The following is a 14,066-nucleotide window of genomic DNA, read 5'->3' as shown; positions in this document are numbered from 1 at the left end:
CTCCCTCTGCCCCTCTCTCGTTCTTTTCCCTCGTCCATTCCTCCCTCCTTCTGGGTCCTTCCCACTGGCTTTCTGTCAACAGTGAATCAGCAGAGGCTGCCCTGAGGGGAGGGCTGTGTAGGCCCTTTAGCCTGTGAATTCTCACCCTGGTCACAGCTAGGAAGGCCTCTCCCGGCCCACGAATCCAAGGGTCAAGCAACAGCTACACTTTCTGCTCCACGTGTCCCATCAGCGTGGACAGCTTCAAAGGATACAGCAATATTTGCCTTCAGCCTGATCACATCAAATAAATTACTGTTTCATCAGTTTGAAGAAAAGCCCGACACCTTGCTACAGGCTTTAGATGCTAGGAGCTCTAACGCTTACAACTCTGTGCTGTGGGTGCTATTGTTAGTTATTCTCATTTCCCAGAGGAGAAAACAGACACGCAGAAAGACAAAATAACTCGTCCAAGGTTGCAGAACCCAAGTCCCATAGAATTCCAAAGACTCACAAAGACAAAAGCTTGTGGTGTAAAATATCTTTTTAATGTATATTCTGATATTCATACTCTGTCCACTGGATGAAGCGTGGCAGGAATCTTACTAGGAAAACAATAATTTAATTTGCTTTATATATGGCTCTGAGCTGGGCGGCAATTTGGTTTAGTGAGCTTTAAAGTCAGAAAATCCTCATTGAATCCCAGCTGTAGCTGTGAGATCTTGAACAATAGAGCAGAATGGCTATTAAAATAAAATCACATGCAACCTCAACTCAGCACTCCCATCTGTGGGAATACAGTCTAGAAATAAAAGGACCAATCATATAAAATAAACATACAAGAATGATTGCTGAAGATTTGTTTAAAATAAGAGGAAAAAAGGGAAAAGGTAATGACTATCACAGGGGAATGAGTGAATAAATGGGCTGTATCCAAACCATGGACTATTATGCAGCCAGTAAAACAATGACCTAGAGCAATATCAGGTAATTGGGGAAGAATTCTACAAAGTATCGTGTAGTGAGAACTACAAGATACAGATTAGTTTATTTAATGAAATTCCATTTTTATACGTCAATAACAAAACTCCCTTTGAGGTTATGTAAGGAAAAAATATTAAGTAATACCAGACAAAATTCAATATCCATTCCTGGTCTTTAAAAATTGCATTTGCAACAAAATAGGGTTAGATAAATAAGTCTTTAACAATATAAAATACTTCTTTCATAACCCCAAAGCTAGCATTATGCTTAATGGAAGAAATAGAATTTGACATTGTACTAGAAGTAATAGCTAACACAACTGGGTAAGAGAAAGAAATAATAGTTCTAAAAATTGGAAAGAAGGATGAAAAATTATTTGCAGATGGTATGACCATATACTTGGAACAGGGGACTGGTTGAAAAACAACCATAACAAATAAGAGAAGTTAGAACGATGTTAGGGTATAAAAATAGAAACATGTGCCCAGCCTGTGTAATGATGTAAGAAAAGATTACATGAAATATAAGCTACGCAGAAAGAAACTAATAAAAACTTGTAGGGCTCATAAGAAAAAAATGTTTCAATACTCTTGAAGATCTAAAGAAATTTTTTAAAATTGGAACACACCATGACAAGATATGAATATTCTATATCCTAATATAAGTTTGATACATCTCAATAAAAATATTGTAACAGTTAATTTTTAAAGAAAAAGGACAACTAGATGTAATTCTAAACTTCACATGGAAACAAATTGGCATAACTTAGCAAACTAAAAAAAAGAACAATAGTTGAGACTAGAATGCAGAAATACTCATATTAGATGTTAAAACATATTTTAAACCTTCAATTAGTAGGACAGTATGGTAATAATATATGAATAGATAGGCTGATGGAAGGGAATAGCAAGTCCAAAAAATACGTATCTATAGAAATGAGAATTCAATATTTGATCAAGTAGGCATCTCAAATCAGTCATGAAATGATTCAATAAATGGTACTGGAATAACTGGAGAACTTTCTAGAAATTGTAAAATTGGATGCACGCTTCAACTGAAGCAGAAAGAGTGTTTCCAAATGAATCAAAGATTTAAATGCAAACACTGAAACCATACATTTTTAGACAAAACATGGAAGAATTATTTTATAATCTTGGAGTGGTCATGATTTCTATAATTAAAACTCAAATTTAGAAGTGATAAAGCACTGGTAAACTTAACTTAAAAAAATAGAAATTTTTACATGGGAAAAACACCATACTTAAGGCCAAAAGACAAGAGATACTAGAAAATGCTATTTCCACTCATATTATATAAGGCTAACTTCATAATATATAAAAGAGTGTCCAGTAGAAAAAAGAACAAAGGATATGAATAGATAATGCAGTAAAATGAAACTACAAATGTCTTTCAAACATGAAAAGATAGTCAACTTCCTTTACTCTAAGAGAAATAGTTCAAACTACTCTGATACCAATTTTCATCTATAGGACTGGCAAAATTTCAAACGTTTGATAAAACCTGTCGGCAAGGCTATGGGAGAAAGAAGCAACTTAAACTCTTCTAATAAGAGGACAAAGTGGGCCCTGGCTAGTGTGACTCAGTTGGTTGAAGCAGCATCCCAGAAACTGAAAGATCAGGGGTCAGGGCACATGCCTAGGTGGTGGGGTCCATTCCTAGTCAGGGCACGAAGGAGGCAACTGATTGATGTTTCTCTCCCTCCCATCCCCTCTCTTAAAATTAACGGGCATGTCCTTGGGTGAGAATTTAAAAAAAAAGAAAAAAGCCCTTTAAAAAAATTGACACAACCCCATAGAGTACATGGCAGCACCTACCAGAATTACAAATGCCTTATTTTACCTTTGATTCAGAAATATATCCTACAGATACACTAGCACTCGGAGGGCCAGTAAAAGCAGAAAATTGAGAGCCTCAGTGCCCATCAATCAAATGTCGGTTACATAAATTATATAATTCACTTTTATAAATTAATAAAATGCAATACAATTCAGCAATTTAAAAAGCTAAAGTCTTCATGTTTTGATTTGCGAAGTTCTCTAAGACATAGGTAAGTGAAAGAAAAAAGGTGTGAGATAGTATATATATATATGCTGCCAGAAGTATAAAAAGGGAGCTATCTATCCATACGCGCATAAAATCCCTCCAAAAGAGTCATAATAGATTAATATCCATGTTTCTCTTTTTTAAAGAGGTTTTACTTATTTTTATAGAGAGGGGAAGGAAGGGAAAAAGAGAGGGAGAGAAAAATCCATGTGAGAGTCTCTTTTTAAAAAAAGAAATGTTTTGTTTTTTGACGTGAATCCATTACCCATTCAAAATTTAAGTAAATATTTGAGTTTTTGTTTGTTTGTCTGTCATCAGCATACCTTAAGTAATGAAACTTATTTTTACGGAGGGGAAAAAAAGGGATTTCAAAGTGCAAACTTCAGAGTTAGATGAAATGCTTTTAAGTTCTGTTTCCTCCTCTGAGTAGCGTTATGACTTTAGGGAAGGTATTAACCCTTGGAGCTTTATCTCAAAATGCATAGAGTTGCCCCTCATGGGTTATTCTGGGGATTCACTGTGACATTGACTGTACAGGGTTGGGCCCAAAGGAAGCCCTCAATAAATGTCACTGATAATTCCCTCATGGGGTTGTTATGGAAAGGAGCCCATGAAATAATGTAGCCAAAGCTACTGGTGCAGAGCAGGTGTTCAGTGAACTTTCGTGCCCTTTTCCTTCCCCTCCAACTGCCCCACCCCCGCCGTGGCCCACAGAATGATAGGCCTCAATGCTGCAAACGGTCTCCTTCTCCATAGCATTCCAGAATCGTCGTTCTGGACAGTGCGCCATCACAGCAGAAAGAAAGCCTAAAAGCTGGAAATAGTGATAAATTACTCATTGCTCCAGGGCTCATCCTCCTTCCCTGCACGGAACTGCCCTAATAATCGTACATTGCCAGACCTGGTCTTGGCTGGGCTGGACAAAAGCGGAATTATAAACACAGCTGAGGAATCAGGGATCAAAGCTTGATGCAAATTAGCAATCATGCTGAGAAATTTTGAATCTTGAAGTGACCAAAATTAAGACATGCAAAATTAATTAACCCATGCTCTTCAGCCTCGCCTTTTTTCTTCTTGATGTTAAAATTAATATTTGAGTTAAATAGATCCTCTGCATTCAGTTTAAGTAGTCATAACTCAGTGAGCTCGGTCATTAATTAGTTTAAGCAATATTTATTAAGTACCTGCTAAGTGCAAAGCATGATGCCAGTCTCTGTGCATGGTCTGAAGAAAATGAGTAAAAGATAGGATGTTGCTTTAAAAGCTGAATAACACAAACTAAAACTAGTACTTTAGTGTAGGAAAACAAAATGTCATGCATTCCAGCCCTGTTAATTTAATGTTTTTTTTCTAAAGAGAGTATAACAAATAAAGACAGAATGCTAACCTACTTTAGAAAGTGTGCTTCAAAATTTTTGAAACACTAGTTATATGTAAGTAATACATGTTGATTTTTAATCTTTCTTAACTGTTCAGTAAGGGGAGCTCTTCTAAGAGTGCTTACCATGCAATATTTGATAGGCAGGGTTTAGTTAGCATTTGAGGATATAAATCTCTTTCAAATAATATAATTTCTAATGCAAGATTCATTTTTGAGCCTGGAGTGAGGAACAGCCTACGCGCTGTTTCATCGACCCCCCACCGCCCTTCACATGGGCGTCATTATTCCCATGTTAGATGAGGCAGAGAGGGGACTCGTCAACATCTCCTTGGACAATAGACAGCCACATCCCAGCCACTGCTACTGGCACAAGCCCTTTGTCCTCTTCACCTCAGGGCCTCTTTCCCCTTGCACTTCACTGCAGTCATCGAGACAGCAGGCCAGCGCTGGGTATGACCGTGACAGTGGCACAAAGCATCGGCAACCGACCACAGAGGAACCCAACTCCCTGCTGTGGCCTGCTTTGTGCAAGAAACTGAAAAACAGGTCATGATTTGAGGTTTCAAAGATTTAGAAGAAGGTGCTGGTGGTTGAGAGGAGGGAATTTACTTTCCCAGCCTTCCAAAAAGATCACTCAGCTATGGGGTATTTTTAGAGTTGGGGACTGCCCCTATTTATATCATTTCATTACATTGCCTCCCACAGTTCAGGGCACAGCATCCTCCACATTCCCTCCAGGCCCCACCTGTGGATCGTGCCTCCCACGCTACTCTTCTGAAACCTCTTCTCAGCAGTCGGTTATTTCTTCTAACAAGGTCGTGTAAGTCAGATTTCTTTACGGACTTCTGTTTCGGATCCTGACCGATTTTTCTTCAGACACTAATCATGTCAGAAATCCCATGCCCAGGCCGGACTCCTTAAAACAGTATTTTATCTTTCAGTTCGTGCCCCTACCACAGCCTTCCTGCACAGTCTTCCACGGCCTGTATGACCTCTCGTCCCAAAAGGAGAGGAGTCTGCAATTGACCTGGCATGAAAAATGGGGAGAAGGCTGGGGGTGAGGGCTGCAGATACAGTCTCGTACTGTAAGGAGAATCTTCTGGTCGTGGCCAAGATAGAATAAATGCGATCTTTCTCACTAATTAGAATTAAAACTCTGGACAAAAGAAAAACAGTGACTGCTTAAGAACTGTGAAAAGTAAATAGCAGCAGGTGGGTGGATCGGGAAGAGAAGTGAAAATTTAAAGGATGACTAATGCAGTGACAGTGAGTTTCCTGTTTTGTTTTCTTCTTTTATCTCTTGGCTTTAATTCAAGGGCAAGCCAAATAGGGAAACTGCACAGCAGGAATAGGCAACAGAAACTAAATTTAAAAAAAAAAAAAAGGAACCATGTTAGCTTCTGGCCAGGCTTAGGACTGGCACAGTGGCCCCTTAAAAGCTGTCGAGTTGGGGGACGATCCTTAAGAATCCTTACTGTTTTCTCTACCAGCCTGCCCAAGGGCCAGTCGCATAGTTGCCACTGTAGCATGAACATTAAAAAAACTCTGAGATAAAAACCCACCTTTCTGGATAGATGAACTAGGAAAATGGATTCCTGATATGCAGAGAAGATGGAGGAAATTCCTGTTAGTTTTCTTTTCCCTCTTCATTTCTCCTTGGGAGCAAAAGTGATGGTGGCCACAGCTTCCAAAGGAACCCCATCTTTCCAGCGGGAGGCCTTAGGGAACCTAAAAGAGTGGAAGGAATACTGCAGAAGAAAGAATGGGACCCCTCCGATTCCAAATATGAATCAATGCAAGTCCCTGGTTCACCCCAAGCTATCGCTTTGCAGAACATACTCAAAGAAGCATAAGCTTTGAGAAGTGAACAACCATATAGGCCACTGCCCATGTCCCAGACCCCTGAGTGGTGCATGGAAAGAGCGGCAAAGGCTTTGAATACTGACTTGATATTGCAACCACTGCCCTCAGGAGGCAAGTCGGGTTGATTACCTGCTAAAAGAAAACAGAAAAATCTACTTTCTCCAGAATATTTTAGTAAGACTCGGAGCTTCACAACATAATATACAAAATTGCCAGGGTACCATCCAAAGTTATTTGACATACCATGTAAAATACAGATATCAACTCTGACATGACCCAGAAGTTGTAATTAGCAGAAACACTTTAAAGCAGCCATTATAACCATTCTTCATGAGGTAAATCAAACTTCAGAGCAGGGAGAAAGGACAGGAAATTTAATCGCTTGCTCCTTCTTATCTCTTGTATCCCACTGGTCAAAGTTGTTCGTTGTTGTTTCTTTTCACCCGGCCCCTTTGTCAGCCCCTTGGCAAACAAGAGACCCTGTCCTACAGCAGGGTTAGAAAACCTCTTATAAAGTACTTAACAGTTAATTTTAGAGTTTTGGGGCCAAAAGGTCGTCTTCACAACTCCTCAACTCCCCCAATACAGTAATAAAGCAATCACTCACAATATATAAGGAAATAGACATGAATGTATTTCTTTAAACTTCACTACAAAAGAAATTAAAGAAAGAAAAGGCAGCAGGCTAGATTTGGGCACAGATGATAGTTGGCTGACCTATGCCCTATAGCCTAACTCTTGGTCCAAATCCAAGAGATTCCAGAATGATGAGGTGCATGACAAAACCAGGGGACCTATGATTATGAGTCCATTCTTGCTTCTCTTCTGCCATAAATTATGTGTGCCCAAGTTGGAGGCAATGCTGTGCAGGATACAATTCCAATAGATCAGGCATTCTGTAAGCCCTCAGAAGGTGAAGGCACTGGGGATAAGCAGAGAAAAACTACATCTGGAACAGATGTTAGTACCAGTAAAGGCTAAGTCATTGCCTTTTCCAGAGTAGAATTTTGGATTATTCCAAAATAATCAGCCTGTGTTGATCACTGCTGGAGGTAAGTTGCCTTCAGCAGTAAAAGAAGCTCTCCAATCCTTGATGAGGGGACAGCTCATGTTGGCTTCATTCTAAGCTTCTATTCCTCCTACCATGGCCATTCCACTCAATGGCCCATTGCAGAAAGTGAGGGAGCCAACAGAGGCTGATTGGCATCTAGAGGATGGATCATTCTGGTCCAGATAAGTTGACAGACTGACGATTTGCAGTTGATCTGGGGGGTCGGGGGAAGTACAGTACTAGGAAACCCAAAGATCCACACCATGTGTGCTCTTTCTCCCAGGTCCATCCACATAGCTCATTCCCAGAGCCCTGGTCACTAATAGCCAGTTTTGTCCTTTTCATGTCCCTGAGCAACCATCCATTCACACTGCTCATGAGTCAGTGTATAGCCATTGCTCAAGCCACCTCTCCTCCATATGAATTATGAGTGTACTTCCCATAGCTCTGCCCCCTGGGAGGATTTTTCTTCCCCATTTTTGTTCAGAGTCACACCTGACACCATTTTCAGCTAGTTTCAACATATTGCTTGGACCCATCAGTAAACCAAGCCAGAGTCCTTTTCTCCATTAGTAGGAAAGCTATCATTGGCCAAAGGTATGAATGAGGGAGAGGCAACAATGCAACATCGGTAGGTAATGTAGAGGTTTGGGGCACCAGATTATGTAATTTACTGTTGCTGGTTTGTTTTTCGTTTTGCTTTGGTTTTTTGAGATACTTGAACCTAGTCCCCAATGAGCCACTTCTATTATACTATGATTTGCTGTTGTCCCTCCTCTACTATTTATTTCAGAGGTTGTTGATCCATGTCATAAAGGGCATCTCAGTTTACAGAGTCACTTTGGCATTCCATGGCTACATGCTCAGTCTCCACTAGGGACCATTTAAACACCAGGAGCTATGTTTCAAACATTGCGTTCTCTTCTGCAAAGTCATGGTCTTGCTCCAGAACCCTATAGATCTGCTCTCAGCTCTTTTATAGTTGCTTTCCAGAGATTCCATACACTATCTTAACCTATCCAGATACCACTAGCAACCACTGAAACTGCAGCTTGTAGCACCAGGACCTGCTGCAGGATGATCTTTTGCTCTAGGCCCTGCTTGAAGTCTCTGAGTCAACCAGTAATTTGGCTGCAAAAATACTCCCAAGCATAGTATCTGTTAGCTCTAAAATCCAAAAAGATACTCAGGCATCTTGCCTCTTTTTTTAAAAAGAAATTTTATTTTTATCTATTTATTTTTTAGAGAGAGGGGAAGGGATGGAGAAAGAGAGGGAGAAAAACATTGACCAGTTTCCTCTCATTCACGCCTGACTGGGGACCAAACCCGCAACCTAGGCATGTGCCCTGACCAGGAATCAAACCAGTGCCTTTTTGCTCTGTGGGACAATGCCCAGCCAATGGAGCCACACTGGTCAGGGCATCTTGCCTCTTTCTTCATGGTAGGAAGTGAGAAATGCAACAATTTCTCTTTTACATTAGAATAAATGTCCTGGCATATCCTTAACTTCACAAATGAGGCAAATCTTAAATATTGTTTTATTTTTCTTTCAATCTAAGGAATGAGCATTTCTTTCTAGGGCAGCTAGGGAATACTCCATGTCTAGCTCAACCAGTCCACTTAAGATGTCAGTACAATGGATCAGTGTGCACTCTTGGAATGCCAAGAGGTTCAAGGTCTCTGAAATGTACATTATATCCTTAAAGCAAGAGAGCAAACATATATTTCTATCCTCTTCCTGTTATGATATTCTGCTTTTGGTTCTCTCTATTGATGTGCATCAAGAAGAAAATATTCACTAAATGCATAGTAAACTATAGACCAAATGCTATGGTGAAACACTCCCATAAATACAATATACTACATCTGGCCTAACAGCTGTGATCGAGCCTACTGCTGGGTTAAGTTCACGGCATTTTACCTCCCTAAGTACTCTGATCTGTTCCTCAATTCTAAGCCAAGGAAGCTCACACATCTTCAATTCACTTTTATATAAGCTACTACCATGTTCCATATTCCAGAACCCATTTCTACAGAATATTAGAACAAATTCCAGCTATCTTTGACAGATACTGACTTTCAAATTCTTCTCTATCCAACATGTATTCCATGCCCTTCCTCCTTCCCCCGTCTCACACGCTCAGAATCCATTCCCATACTAATTCTCCTGAACGCTGTCAGTATATATCAACCAGGTCAAACAATACTCTTGGCTTATAGACTATTTTTATAACTTTTTTTTTACATTCCCTATGGGTTGTGCTGACTCATGACTGTTGACTGGTCTGAAAATAATGATAGGCAGATACTGACAAGAATCAGCATCATCTCTTAAGGCACTTGCTTCAAGTGAAATCATTACATAGCATTCAGGCAATGTGAACTATTCTCTGGCAAATTGGGAAGGACAAAGGAATCTGGGGGTTTTAAATTCTCAGGTTCACCCACACCAATGTCTCCATTCCATGTCTCAGTATCACTCTCTATCAGGGGCCTGATTTTCACATGGAGTCCTGTCCACGTTGTACATATAAAAGTCTGCTTTCCAGAGATCATGCTTTATAATTAGATCCCAGGCCTGACTTCCAGCATTTTCTGTTCTGAGACTTTAGTTGTGCAATTACCTGCCCTGGAACTATCATTTTCTTTTCTGTAAGGAGTCCAGTAAAGCCAAAAAGAGCTATGTTACTACAAAATATATGTAATTATCACTGCCCTCATACTGATGAAATACCGTAGTTACTTGATCTCTCAACACCCTGCTCTCTACATGCACCTTGTTCAATCAGCCACAGGTGAAAACTTTAGTACTTTTGAGGTCATTGCATATTAACAATCCACTAACTCCAAGCAAAACAGTCCCTATTGTTCTCTGAGCAATGGGCACTTGAACTCCAAATCTTATTCTGAGAACTTACTCTCTAACAGTGGTGTCCAACTTTTTGCATCTCTGGGCCATACTGGAAGAAGAAGAGTTGTCTTGGGCCACACATTAAATACACTGCAACATGTAATCACACACACAAAAAAAAATTTCACCATGTTTTAAGTAAATTTACAATTTTGTGCTGGGCTGCATTCACAGTCCTCCTGGGAAATATGCGGGCTGTGGGTCACAGGTTGGACACCCCTTGCTAAAGACTCTTTTAGCCCAAGTTCATTAAAGAAGGAGTCTGAGACAAAGATTTCCAATACCCTTTTTGGAGTCCAAGGTAGTAAGAATAATGGGAAATAGAGCTGAGGTGCAGAATATGGGAAGCAATGAAAGGTGATGTGTAACCACCTGGACACTGTTTCACAATGAGCCATGAGGAGATTCAGCCAGTCTCTCAGCAGGTGCACCTGCTCAGCCATGTGGGACACCTCCGTACAAGCTACTCTTGGAACAGTTTGTTGTAGGAGAAAGAGTTTATCCTGATGGCTTCTTCCTATTTCCCCCTGGTAAAAGTTTGTCCCAAAGACTTACTTCAGTTTTCTTCCTTTGCCTTTTCAGCAGACACTTGGGAAACCCTGAAGCACTTACTTTGTTCTGGAAGTGGCAGGAACCAAATGCTCTACTGTAGCAGGTTGTCCTTGAGGAATAGAGCCAAATGGACTTGTGGGAGTCAGTAGACCATGTGAGTGGCTTTGGTGAAGCATTGTAGGATGTGAACTAGGAAACAGGTGAGGTCAAAAGAATCTAAGAGTAGGTGCATGAGATACATCCTATAAAGAGCTGGGTGTTTTTCTTCATTTGGACATGTATTATACTCCTAAACACTGTACAGAATCTTAAGAATTTAATAGAAATGTTTTCTGCCATCAAGAAGCTCTGCCTAGTGAAGATAAAAGAAACACCTTGCACAATATACTATAATATATACTACATTATATATTACAGTATAATATATTATAATATTATCTATTATATAATAATACTATAATATGGGTTTAAAAATGCTGTAGCTTTTCAGCGGGGGAAATTCAACCATATCTGGGAATTTGGGAAAGGTATTCCCAGAAGAAATGAGCATAAGCTGCATTCAGGTTTGTCTTTAATCTAAGCCTTTAGTTAAAAAGGAAACTGGAAAGCTCATCCAACCAACCCTTTACTTCAGTCACCTGGGCCTCTATTACCCTGAGACCCTAATCCCCACCTCCCCCAGGATGCAGTACATATTCTTGTGTTATTGACCACCTCACTTTCCAATCGAGTGTTAAGTGAATATTTCTGAGCCTTTGTAAATAAAACTCCCTTCCCAGAATGCCCTTTTGTGTTAGTCAGGGCGGATTAACTTGTGCTGCTGTACCTATGTCATGGCTTTAAGCAACAAAGGTTTATTTCTGCTCATTGTAGTCATCAAGAACCTAACTAATGCAAGCTTCATCTTAACATATGTTCTCTCAGTTTCTGTAGCAGTGAGAAGGGAAAATGGTTAAGTCACATTTACCATTTTATACAGCTGTGTTGAAAGCTTCTACCTAAGAGCAACACACATCACTTTCACTCACATTTCATTGGCTTAAGCCCAACACACATAAATTCAAGAGGAAAGAGGCACACTATTGTGAGCCAAAGGAGAGAGAAAGCAGAAATAATCAATATCATTAATGACTCTCCTTTTAAAAAGGTTTTCACCTGCCTAATTTCTACTCGAATGTCTAGATTTGGGTCGGGTGTTCTGCATTTACAGAAGCCTCCCTCTTCCATCTCTCCTTCCACCAGGCTGTGTAAGGAGACCTCGCCTGCACTACAGGCAGTATGCACTGGGTTGGCCAAAAGTTCATTTAGTTTTTTCCGTAAGATGGCTCTAGCAATGCTTAGTTCTCTTACTTCATTCGAAACAATTTTGTTAGACTGTATTGTAACAGCTGTCATATCAGTTTGCATTTTTTAAAAATTTATCAAAGTTGGTGAATTTTAGTGCAGCAATTTTTATACTGAAGATGGAAGAAGATATGCAACATTTTCTGCACATTGTGCTTTATATATTTTTAATTGTGGCCAAATAATTCTCTGTGTGGGACTGACTTATGCATTGGAAGATGTTTAGCAGCACCCCGGGCCTCTACCAACTAGAAGCCAACAGGGAGACAGCCGACTTACTCAAAATATCGAAATCAATATAGTTACTGATTAAAATGAAAAATGTGTCTTACTTTCTAGTAAAAACTAAATGGACTTTTTGGCCAACCCAATACTTACCTCCACCATTGCACCAACAAGACTGCACAGATGTTCTCTCCAGGCTTGTCTGTCTCCCACATAGTGCTGAGTGCCCCTGAGAACAGTAACCGTCTCTCATTCATCAGTGTGTGCTCGGCACCCAGCACCGTGCCCGCTATATAATAGACACTCAATGCATGTTTGTGGAACTGAACAAAACTGACACAACAGGACTGAAAATAAAACTTCGTTCTTGTAAGACTCCATTGTGCCAGAACTAAGTGAAGCATCGCGCAGTGTTAAGCCTTTTTTATTAATGCCAGTCTCTCCTCTCCTGCTGTTTATCGAATTAAAGTGACACATTCAGGTGATAAAAGGAACTCGCCTTGGGCAGAACCTAAATATAAACACTCTAGAAAACTTTTGCCTTCTTCTGTTTTGCTAGTCAAGTGAATTTTGCTTAAGTCATCAAGTTTGGGGTTCTATTTCCTAAACAGACTTCATCCAGCAAAGAGTAGGGCCTGGACTGAGAAAGTAGCCCATTTCCCTAGCTCTTTGCAAAGACGTAAATCAGGTCATAAGCAGAAGTCATTTGGAAATCTGATTTCTCTGTGGGCTCATCTTTTCTGCTGTGCTAAGTGGATGAATCCCACGAGCACCCGTTCTGCCTTTTCTGTGCTATTAAGAAAAGAAAACTGTACTTACAAATTTCCTCCAGCCCAGGCTCATTTGATGGTGGTCAGGTCCACTGTGTGGCTGAGCAGAGCCAAGCACAGCTGTGTGGCGATATTTGGCCAACAGTGACCAGAGAGGCCACCCCGGTGCATTCCCACACAGGCTCTCCTCACGGAGGCTGAGGAGCAGTTCCTAGGTCCTTTGTGCAAGGGCTGGTTTGTGACCCAGCAGCATTAGTACCACCGGCAACCTCATTAGGAATTTGGAATCCCGACTCCCACTGCACACCTGTTGAATCAGAACCTGCATTTTCAGGACGATTCCCAGGTGACTTAAATTTTGAGAAGCACTGAGCTGTCCTGAACACACTGTATGGAGGTGTCTGGGTAAGTGTAAGGACTGCAGCACCCATCACCACCCCATCTGTCCCTTTGGGAGACTTAAACACTTCTTGACCTGTGAAGCATAGCATAGCACTGCCTTTATTCATCATTTCAGATACAAGAAGGGATTGAAGCTGAAGGAAAATTAGTGTGTATCCCAGGATCTCAACCAAGTCCTCCTGCAGACAGCTCTCTTTAAAAAAGAAAAGGTCGACATCCAATTTCCCATGGGGAGACACAAGAGATTCACAGATGCTGCAACACCCTTGCCAAAGGCTCTGGGGGCTTCCAGGCTCTGGTATTATGAGCTATAGCTGGCACCTCGTTTGCAGCCTTCGCATTAGGTGAAGGTAGTGACAGGGCAGGGGAGCAGCAGGATTTGCAGGCTGGTTAGAACTTTCCGCCTCATTATTCTCCCTCCCACAAATACAGGGACTCTTTTGTCGTTGTTTATGTTCTTATCTGACTGTTTTTTATTGCTGTGTGCTGTCTTATTTTCACGATCGCTCCCTTCCTCCCTTCTCTCCCCGTCACCTCACC

This window comes from Pteronotus mesoamericanus, unplaced genomic scaffold, assembly GCF_021234165.1.
Source record: "Pteronotus mesoamericanus isolate MK-2021 breed Mesoamerican mustached bat unplaced genomic scaffold, CSHL_Meso_final contig_73, whole genome shotgun sequence".
NCBI classification, from domain to species: Eukaryota; Metazoa; Chordata; class Mammalia; order Chiroptera; family Mormoopidae; genus Pteronotus; species Pteronotus mesoamericanus.
The sequence above is the reverse complement of the archived record's forward strand: the minus strand, read 5'-3'. Positions refer to the sequence as shown.